The sequence below is a fragment of the Muntiacus reevesi genome, chromosome 10 (assembly GCF_963930625.1).
Source record: "Muntiacus reevesi chromosome 10, mMunRee1.1, whole genome shotgun sequence".
Classification (NCBI taxonomy): Eukaryota; Metazoa; Chordata; class Mammalia; order Artiodactyla; family Cervidae; genus Muntiacus; species Muntiacus reevesi.
In genome coordinates, this window is record NC_089258.1 from 25,496,854 (window position 1) to 25,507,488 (window position 10,635).

Genomic DNA, 10,635 nt, shown 5'->3' on the forward strand with positions numbered 1-10,635 from the left:
GCTGACACTAGCCTACCTTCATGCAAGTACATGCCCTAAAATAACAGCACGTGCGTGTGTGCCAAGTCGTTCAGGTGTGTCTGACTCTTTGCAAACCCATGGACCATAGCCCACCAGGATTCTCTGCCAAAGGGATTCTTCAGGCAAGAATACTAGAGTGGGTTGCCATGCCCTTATCCAACGGATCTTCCTGACCTAGGAATTGAACCGAGAGGCAGTGATCAAGACCATCCCCAAGAAAAGAAAATGCAAAAGGCAAAATGGCTGTCTGAGGAGGCCTTACAAGTAGCTGTGAAAAGAAGAGAAGTGAAAGGCAAAGGAGAAAAGGAAAGATACAACCATTTGAATGCAGAGTTCTAAAGAATAGCAAGGAGAAATAAGAAAGCCTTCCTAAGTGATCAATGCAAAGAAACTGAAGAAAACAATAGAATGGGAAAGACTAGAGATCTCTTCAAGAAAATTAGAGATCCCAAGGGAACATTTCATGCAAAGATTGGCCTCAATAAAGGACAGAAACAGTATGGACCTAACAGAAGCAGAAGATATTAAGAAGAGGTGGCAAGAATACACAGAACTATGCAAAAAAAGATCTTCATGACCCAGATAATCACAATGGTGTGATCACTCACCTAGAGCCAAACATCCTGGAATGCGAAGTCAAGTGGGCCTTAGGAAGAATCACTACAAATGGAGTTTGTGGAGGTGATGGAGTTCCTGTTGAGCTATTTCAAACCCTAAAAGATAATGCTATGAAAGTGCTGCACTCAATATGCCAGAAGATTTGGAAAACTCATCAGAAGCCACAGGACTGGAAAAGGTCAGTTTTAATTCCAATCCCAAAGAAAGGCAATGCCAGAGAATGCTCAAATACTGCACAAATGCACTCATCTCACACACTAGCAAAGTAATGCTCAAAATTCTCCAAGTCAGGCTTCAGCAATATGTGAACTGTGAAACTTCCAGATGCTCAAGCTGGATTTAGAAAATGCAGAGGAGCCAGAGATCAAATTGCCAACATTCGTTTGATCATTGAAAAAGCAAAAGAGTTCCAGAAAAACACCTATTTCTGTTTTATTGACTATGTGCCAAAGCCTTGACTACGTGGATCACAACAAACTGTGGAAAATTCTTCAAGAGGTGGGAATACCAGACCACCTCACCTGTATCCTGAGAAATCTGTATGTGGCTCAAGAAGCAACAGTTAGAACTAGACATAGAACAACAGACTGGTTCCAAATTGGAAAAGGAGTATATCAAGGCTATATATTCTCACCTTGCTTATTTAACTGATATGCAGAGTATATCATGAGAAATGCTGGACTGGATGAAGAACAAGCTGGAATCAAGATTGCCAGGAGAAGTATCGATAACCTCAGATATGCAGATGACACCACCCTATGGCAGAAAATGAAGAACTAAGGAGCCTCTTGATGAAAGTGTAAGAGGAGAGTGAAAAAGTTAGTTTAAATCTCAAAATTCAGGAAACTAAGATCATGGCATCTGGTTCCAACACTTTATGGCAAATAGATGGGGAAACAGTGGAAATAGTGGCAGACTTTATTTTTTTTTGTGCTCCAAAATCACTGCAGATGGTAATTTTAGCCATGAAATTAAAAGACTCTTACTCCTTGGAAGGAAAGTTATGACCAACCAGAGACATTACTTTGCCAATAAAGGTCCATCTAGTCAAAGCTTTGTTTTTTTCCAGTAGGCATGGATGGATGTGAGAGTTGGACTATAAATAAAACTGAGCACCAAAGAATTGATGCTTTTGAACTACAGTGTTGGAGAGGACTCTTGAGTGTCCCTTGGACAGCAAGGAGATCCAACCAGTCCATCTTAAAGGAAATCAGTCATGAATATTCATTGGAAGAACTGATGATGAGGCTGAAACTCTAATACTTTGGCCACCTGATGCAAAGAACTGACTCATTTGAAAAGATCCTGATTCTGGGAAAGATTGAGGGCAGGAGGAGAAGGAGAAGACAGAGGATGAGGTGGTTGGATGGCATCACCGACTCAATGGACATGAGTTTCAGTAAACTCTGGGAGTTAGTGATGGACAGAGAGGCCTGGCACACTGCTGTCCATGGAGTCGCAAAGAGTCAGACTCAACTGAGCGACTGAACTGAACTGAACTCAGGTCTCCTGCGTTGACAGGCAGGTTCTTTACTGCTAGTGCCACCTGGGAAGCCCAAATAATTACATATAACATTACAAACAAATTAAAGTTTCTGGTATGATTTCCCTAACAGCCCTTGTGATTAGTAATTTTCCTTCTCTCCCAGCACTTCCCCTTTGAATGACCCTTGAATAAGACCTTCCTGGGCCTTACCAAAATCCATCTCTTGGTTTAAATTGATCAATCCAGCCTTTGCATGAAAACCTGAAAGGACTACACCCATGGACCCTAAAAACACATGTACCTGGGTCCCACTGAAGCAGATCAGGATCCTAAGGTCATTGCCCTCCCATGTCCTCAGCCTGTCTAGTCTGTGGAAAACCTTTAGCCAAAGAATAAGCTTAATCATAGAAGTGAGAACATGCAGAAACAAAAGAAAACATTCAAAGGAGATCAAATATTATAATGTAGTCATTAAGCATAGTCAAGGACCTTTATTTCCTTCTCAAGGGCTATAGATAATATTCTGGGCCATGTCCTATGAGCTGTCTTATAGATACTGAAAGCCCCACCAGGTGGAAGAAGTTAAATACAGGGTGACCAGACTGTACCCACAACATAAGCTGCCACAATTTCAATAATTGGCCTGAAAGAAATGGAAACAAACTGACTCTGGAACTGAAGATTAACTGTACCTAAAACAATCAAGATGACAATGGTCAGAAAACCAAAAACCAATTTCAATATGACTTTCATGGCTGACTGTATTGTTTCTGCATAAGGTCCCCTCCCTCTGTCTATAAAAGCTCTTGTCCACTGTCTCTAAGTGGGCTTTGGACAGACTTTCGCCTTCCTCCAACCCACCCCTGACCCTAACCCTCCATTGCTGACATCCAAAATAAAGCAACCTTTCCTTTCCACCAACCTGGCCTCTTTAGTGGCTTTTGAGCCTTGAGCAGCCTAACCCCATTTTTTATAACATTATTCCTTTGTCTACACTTTGTCTTGACCTCCCTATGTGGCTCCTCAAGGCATCTTGGGCATGACCTCCAGGACCTGTGAGTAGGAAAATTCTCTATTTCCATTTATCTTGTGGTCTTTTGTTTAATCATGGTGGTTCATTTGTCACCGTGTTCCATTTAACAAGTGTTAATTTGACAAAGTCATAACAAAAAGTGATAACAAAAAATTATGGGGCATTTTTATCCTTCTCCTCTACATCATAGTTCTGTTTTCACTTCAATCTTTAATATATTTATTATATTTATGATAGTTCACTTAAATTCCTTGTTCTTTAATTCTACTATCTACAATTTCTCAGTCTCCTTCTAGTGACTGAATTTCTCTCGGCTATATTAGTGAGCTCCTTTGTATAATGTGAATTTTTTACTGGATGCCAGATATCATGAAATTTACCTTGTTGAGTGCTGGGTTTTGTCATAGTCTTTCAAAGATTGTTAGAATGTTTCACTTTGTTCTGGTAGGCAGTTTAGTAACTTGTAGATTAAATTCATCTTTTCTAGACTTTTAAAAACAACTATAAAGGCAAATCTAAAATAATTTTTATTATAAGGATACTTCAATTACAACAGATACATCACATACAACAAGTTATGACCCTTCTGGCGCTCCGATGAATATGCGGTATTCAAAGACATGGTCTCTCTACTCTGACTGAAAGGAAATAAAATGGCTGTCAACTGACTGAATGAGGTCTACCCCCATTACAAAGATAATCTGTTCTGTGTGTGTGTATGCTCAGTCACTCAGCTATGTCCAACTCTTTGTGACCCCATGAACTATTGCCCATCAGATTTCTCTGTTCATGGAACTTTACAGGCAAGAATACTGGAATGAGTTGCCATTTCCTACACTAGGGGATCTTCCCAACCCAGGGATTGAAAATGCATCTAAATCTGTTCTACTCAAAGTCTACTGATCTAAAGGTCAATCACATCTAAAAACTACCTTCACAGCAACATCTAGACCAATGCTTAACCAAATAAGAGCATACCACAACCCCAAACTGACACATAAAATTAGCCATCACTGGGTAGCAACAGGGAGTTTCCTGATAGTTAGAGAACAGGTATATATTTCAATTGTGGTGGTGGTTACAAGAATCTATACATAAGATAAAATTGTATAGAACTACACACACACTTATGAATATATGGGAAAATGGTAAAAACTTAATATGTTTTGTAGTGTAGCTAAGAGTATTGAACTAATGTCAATTTTGTGATTGTGATATTGTAATACTATAATATAAGGTATCACAATTAGGGGAAGTGGAGTGAAGTATACATGATATATACTATTTTTTACAATTTTCTATGAGTCTACAATTATCACCAAGTAAAAATTTGAAATTCATATAATTGTCAGGGTCCATGAAGTATTATACTTTTTAAAATTTTTCAACAATTTAAAAATCATTCCTAGATCATAGATCACACATATATAGGTGGTAAGTCCAGAGTCATTGTTTTGCTGACTGCCAAATTAAACGCTATTTTTTCTTCATGTCAACAATTATATTCTGTTTATGGTAAAAACAAAAAAAATATTTAGGGCTTAAGAGACATAGTATATGTACCTCACTTTCAAACAGTTCTCTATATATGTATTTATACTCTTACATATATACATATATATATAAATATATGAAGAAATGATAAGGCAAATGTGGTAAGATGTAATATCTGTAGATTCTCAGTGAAAGCTTAAAGAAAATTCTCTCTGTGATTTTTGCAACTTTTCTGTAAGTCTGAATTATTTCAAAATACAAAATTATTACACTCACATATGTATCCAATACTTACTTAAAAACCTAGAGAAAGGAACTGAGTGGGTTTAGATATCAAAGTAACAATGAACTAACAATTTTTTAAACTGAGTGATTAGTGCATGAAGTTTCATTATATATAGCTTTATTTTTATTATTTGAAAATTTCCAAAATTCAAAGTTTATAATCTATGTGTACACACACATGCACACACAAGCCAGAGCCGCAAACATTTGAGGAAACATTTACAGTGACATTGACAGCAGGTAATATGATTTCTGGGGGAGGGCCATAATTAAAAAGAGAAACTAAAAAATCATATCACCTGCTATGGTAATTTGTCTAGAATTTATTCTATGAAACCTAATGAGTTGTATACACATTAAAAATTTTTTTCACAATAGCAACTTCAAGTGCATATGGTGCATCAAAATAAATCAACAGTAAAATGATTAATTTTATGCATCCAAGTTAATAGCACAAGTAATAAAAATGTTAGTGGTGGTCACCTGTAGGAAGCATCAACATTGCTAACAATATTTTCCTTATTCTCTTTATTTTTAAAAAATTTATAAAATATCTATTATTTTATCACAAGAGGTGTGCGTGCATGTTATGTCACTTCAGTCATGTCCGACTCTTTGTGACCCTATGGACTGTAGCCTGCCGGAATCTTTGCTGGGATTCTCCAGGCAAGAATACAGGAGTGAGTTGCCATGCCTTCCTCCAGGGATATCACAAGATAATACACATACAATTTTTTTGAGACTTCTAAATTTCTTGGGAGGGCAGATTAGTTTTAAAACTGTTAATTTTTCAGGCATTCATCAATATGAGCAGAACTTGTCAAAATTGAAGCAACATAGCACCAACCTTTGATACAGCAATGGAAAGGATAATTTTAACCAATTTTTATAAATAAAGCATTCAGTTTGATATAAAAAATGTGTTTGATACACTAGCACCCTTTGCTTTGTTGGGGAAAATAATAAGATGCTAAGGAATCGGCTAGAACAACAGAAGCAGAGCCGTGTACATACAGACATGTGTTAAAACCTTGGTAGCATAGGTCAAAGTTTGCAAAGAATCAAACTACAACAGGCTGAAATGTAGGGCTCATCCCAGTGGATTTCACTTCACCTGCAAGGTTTGCTACATACCTGTCGAAATAGAACCAAAAGCAGCACCCATTGTGATACAAGCCAGAGGAGAAGAACCCACAGTTAGAGGTTTGCTACAGTGACAAACCTCCAACCCAGAGGGGACAGAAGACAGGCAGCAGGGTTTCAGTGACCAGAACACACGAATATGGATTTACCCAAGGACATAGGTTGGCCGGGAGTACAGCTCTCAGTTAGGATGTCTGGGGTCATACTATGGTTTCTTTTTTTTTCCATTTATTTTTATTAGTTGGAGGCTAATTACTTTACAATATTGTAGTGGTTTTTGCCATACATTGACATGAATCAGCCATGGATTTACATGTGTTCCCCATCCTGAAACCCCCTCCCACCTCCCTCCCTATACCATCCCTCTGGGTCGTCCCAGTGCACCATCCCTGAGCACTTGTCTCATGCATCCAACCTGGACTGGTGATCTGTTTCACACTTGATAATATACATGTTTCAATGCTGTTCTCTCAGATCATCCCACCCTCGCCTTCTCCCATAGAGTCCAAAGTCTGTTCTGTACATCTGTGTCTCTTTTTCTGTTTTGCATATAGGGTTATCATTACCATCTTTCTAAATTTCATATATATGTGTTAGTATAGTGTATTGGTCTTTATCTTTCTGGCTTACTTCACTCTGTAATGGGCTCCAGTTTCATCCATCTCATTATAACTGATTCAAATGTATTCTTTTTAATGGCTGAGTAATATTCCATTGCATATATGTACCACAGCTTTCTTATCCATTTGTCTGCTGATGGGCATCTAGGTTGCTTCCATGTCCTGGCTATTATAAACAGTGCTGCGATGAACATTGGGGTGCACGTGTCTCTTTCAGATCTGGTTTCCTCAGTGTGTATGCCCAGAAGTGGGATTACTGGGTCATATGGCAGTTCTATTTCCAGTTTTTTAAGAAATCTCCACAGTGTTCTCCATAGCGGCTGTACTAGTTTGCATTCCCACCAACAGTGTAAGAGGGTTCCCTTTTCTCCACACCCTCTCCAGCATTTATTGCTTGTAGACTTTTGGATAGCAGCCATTCTGACTGGCGTGTAATGGTACCTCACTGAGGGTTTGATTCATACTACGGTTCTAATACCAATAAGAAAGAAAATATTTAGCTAGTACCATAAGGCTGAAACCAACTGTCACAAAAGGCTGGTAGTGTGGACCAATGACATGCTGTGCTCAGCTATTGCAAAAGAATCTATAGAAAGTTTAAAAAAAAAAATGGAACAACTAACTCAAAAACCTGTAATAGGTTTATTGAGAAGTGTCAATTCATTGGTGTATAAAATGAAATGAATTTCTCTTCTCAGTCACAAATTTCAGTCTTTCACAGCTGAACAAAGTATTTCAGGCAAACAAAAAAGGTTCTGGTTATTTTCAGCCCTAAGATACCCACCTACAGCCCTCTGCTAGGGTAGTTCCCCTCTTAGTCTATATACCCTAGAGAAAAAAGGCTCAGCAATGCTCCATTCATCAAACCAGATGTCAGTTCTTCTTTGCAGGCACCCAAAACCTCAACAGGTTTAGCAGAATCACCTTACTTGGCTTGGGTAAGAACAGTCTTCCCATTCTTTCATAGGAACAGTAGTGAAACACCTCTCACCATTCATTGAGCACTTCTCATGTTATAAAAGTCTTCTTTGATTCTATCTTCTCTTTTCTTGAAGTTCACATTGTATAATGTAGATAAGAAGAGTGGCGGTCAATACTAATAGGAAGACAAGGGGAAGATGTCTGCCTCTAAAAACTGACAGCATTTTTAAAAAAGTGCAAGTTGGTGCCATTCATCTTAAATTTGGAGTCTCTACTACAATTCTTAAATTCTGAGCCAACAGAAAAAGTCAAGCTCAATGTCCTCTACAAAGGAAATTACTATGCATTGACACTATGCCGGGTGCTTTGCACAACTTACTGAATCTTTATACTAAAACTGAGAGCAATATTTAATTACTCCCTTTCTTTAAAATAAGGGAGCTGCATTTTATTTTTCTATTTTTGCATTTTAGAAAAATGAGTAACTTTACCAACATTATATGATTTGTGATGGAGAAGAATTTATATTCCAGACTTGCTATTTTCAAAGAGTATGTGTGATATTTTTCACTGTACTTCCAATACTTTGGAAAACTGATGTGAAGAGCTGAGTCTTTGGAAAACACCCTGATGCTGGGAGAGATTGAGGGCAGGAGGAGAAGGGGGTAACAGAGGATGAGACGGTTGGATGGCATCACCGATTCAATGGACATGAGTTTGAGCAAACTCTGGGAGATAGTGAAGGACAGCAGGAAGCCTGGTGTGCTGCAGTCCATGGGGTTACAAAGAGTCAGACATGACTTAGCGACTGAACAACAACAACTACACAGTACACACACACAAAAAAATTCATTTCAGTTATCACCAGGGATAAGTTTCTAAAGTAATTAACTGTCTTTGTGAAATGTGGATCAGAACCTATTGGAATCTGAGTTTATAGAAGACTACTGAACTCAGGGATGGTAGCTAAGCTGACAAAGAAGGAAAATCTCTTTGCATAACTTTGGTTTCCCCAAAGAAGGTCATCAGTGATTGCCTACTAATGCCATGTCTTGTCTTGATACACTAAAATCACTTTTCACTTTGGTCTTAATTGGTTAACAGATTTCTGATTCAGTAAATATTTCACAGCAGCTTTTACATCCTTGTTTCTCAAGCTATAGATTATAGGATTTAGCATTGGGGTCACCACCCCATAAAACATGGAAACAAGCCCTTCTCTAGCTTGCAAATTATCTTGTCCAAGGAGGTCCTGAGACTTGGGTTTGGCATACATGAAGAAGATGGTACCATAAAATATGATCACCACAGTCAGATGTGCTGAGCAGGTAGAAAAGGCCTTGCGTCTCCCTGTGGCTGAGTTCATTCTCAAGATGGTATAGAGGATAAGCATATAGGAGAAAAAAATGACCAGAAGGGGTAGAACCAAGAAAGCCATATTTGACACTGCTAAAGTAATAATATTGAGGGTTATATCAGCACAAGCCAGCTTGAGAACAGCCAGTATTTCACATAAGAAATGATTGATAATATTATTACCACAGAAAGGCAATCGCATGGCAAGAGATGTTTGCACAATTGAATTGATTCCGCCAGAGAGCCATGACATGGAAGCCATCAGGACACATACCACCCTGCTCATGATGACAGGGTATCTCAGAGGGTTACAGATGGCCACATAGCGGTCAAAAGCCATCATGCCAAGGAGCAAACACTCTGTTGACCCCATTGCAAATCCTAAGAACATCTGCACTGCACATCCAGAGAAGGAAATGTTCCTTTTTTTTGAAATTAAGCTCACCAAAGTTGAGGGAACAGAGGAGGCCGTATAGCAGATATCCAGAAAAGAAAGGTTTCCCAGAAAGAAGTACATGGGGGTGTGAAGACGAGAATCAAATATCCCTGCTATGATCAGAACACTGTTGCCAATTAGAATCACTGGATACATAACTAGAATTACAGCAAAGAAAATAATCTCAAGTTTTGGGTAACCAGAGAGTCCCAGAAGAATGAATTCATTCACAAATGTCTTATTTATTCTATCCATGTCCTAGCTTTCAAGACGTCAGAAAAGTACCAACATAAAATATTTTCACTGCCAAGTAACGAATATAACAAATTTCTTGAATAGACATTATTCTAGTGTGTTTTCTTCAAAACACTGTCATTCAGTTATCTTCAAGAATGTCTTTGCCAAGAACACAGTGATACTGAGAAATTGAGAATTTCAGTGCCCTGTGTCTAATGTTTGAAATGGCTTCCTTAGTAGCTCAACTGGTAAAGAATCCACCTGCAATGCAGGAAACCCGGGTTGGAAACTTGGGTTGTAAAGATCCCCTGGAGGAAGCCATGGCAACCCACTCCAGTATCTACCTAGGATCAGAAGCAAATTCAGAAGCAACCTTCCCCACTGTTGGAGACACTCTAAATTGAGTTTTACAAAAGCCCTAGAATATTTCAGATTATAAATCTGACTTCATTAAATCAGTCTCAGTAAGAGACTGGTGGGGAAGGCAAAAGACCACAAAGACTGGAATTTTGATCCAGTATTTAACAGAAGTGCTGAAAATCTTAAAGCAAGTGTGATTTTATGCATACTTGTTTGTCTGCCTGACACCTTAGTTCTCTATGGAATTTTGATCCAGTGTTTAACAGAAGTGTTGAAAATCTTAAAGCAAGTGTGATTTTCTGCATACATGTTTGTCTGCCTGACACCTTAGTTCTCTATTCAGTCTGCTAAATTATGTCCTTCTACAGGGCAGACATTTGATTGTAGTAAACTGAGTCACACACACAGCAATTTAACATTTGTTCCAACATCACGTTTGGTGTTGATCTCGTAGTCTCAGGCTGTTCTTACTATTTTATTACTTCCCATTACAAGACTAGTGTGTAAACTAGTTCTGCAAGAATACAGTGAAGATCTCTGAAGAAAAACAGTCTCTTCATTTGCTTCATTCAATGACATCAGAATTATTCTTGGTAATTTATGTATTTAAGTGAACCTGAGAAAA

General features: G+C 38.3%; 1 pseudogene; it reads right to left on the reverse strand.

The window, feature by feature from the left end:
* Positions 1-8,699: 8,699 nt before the first annotated feature.
* LOC136176322 (olfactory receptor 13C4-like) lies at positions 8,700-9,756 on the reverse strand (annotated as a pseudogene).
* Positions 9,757-10,635: the final 879 nt, after the last annotated feature.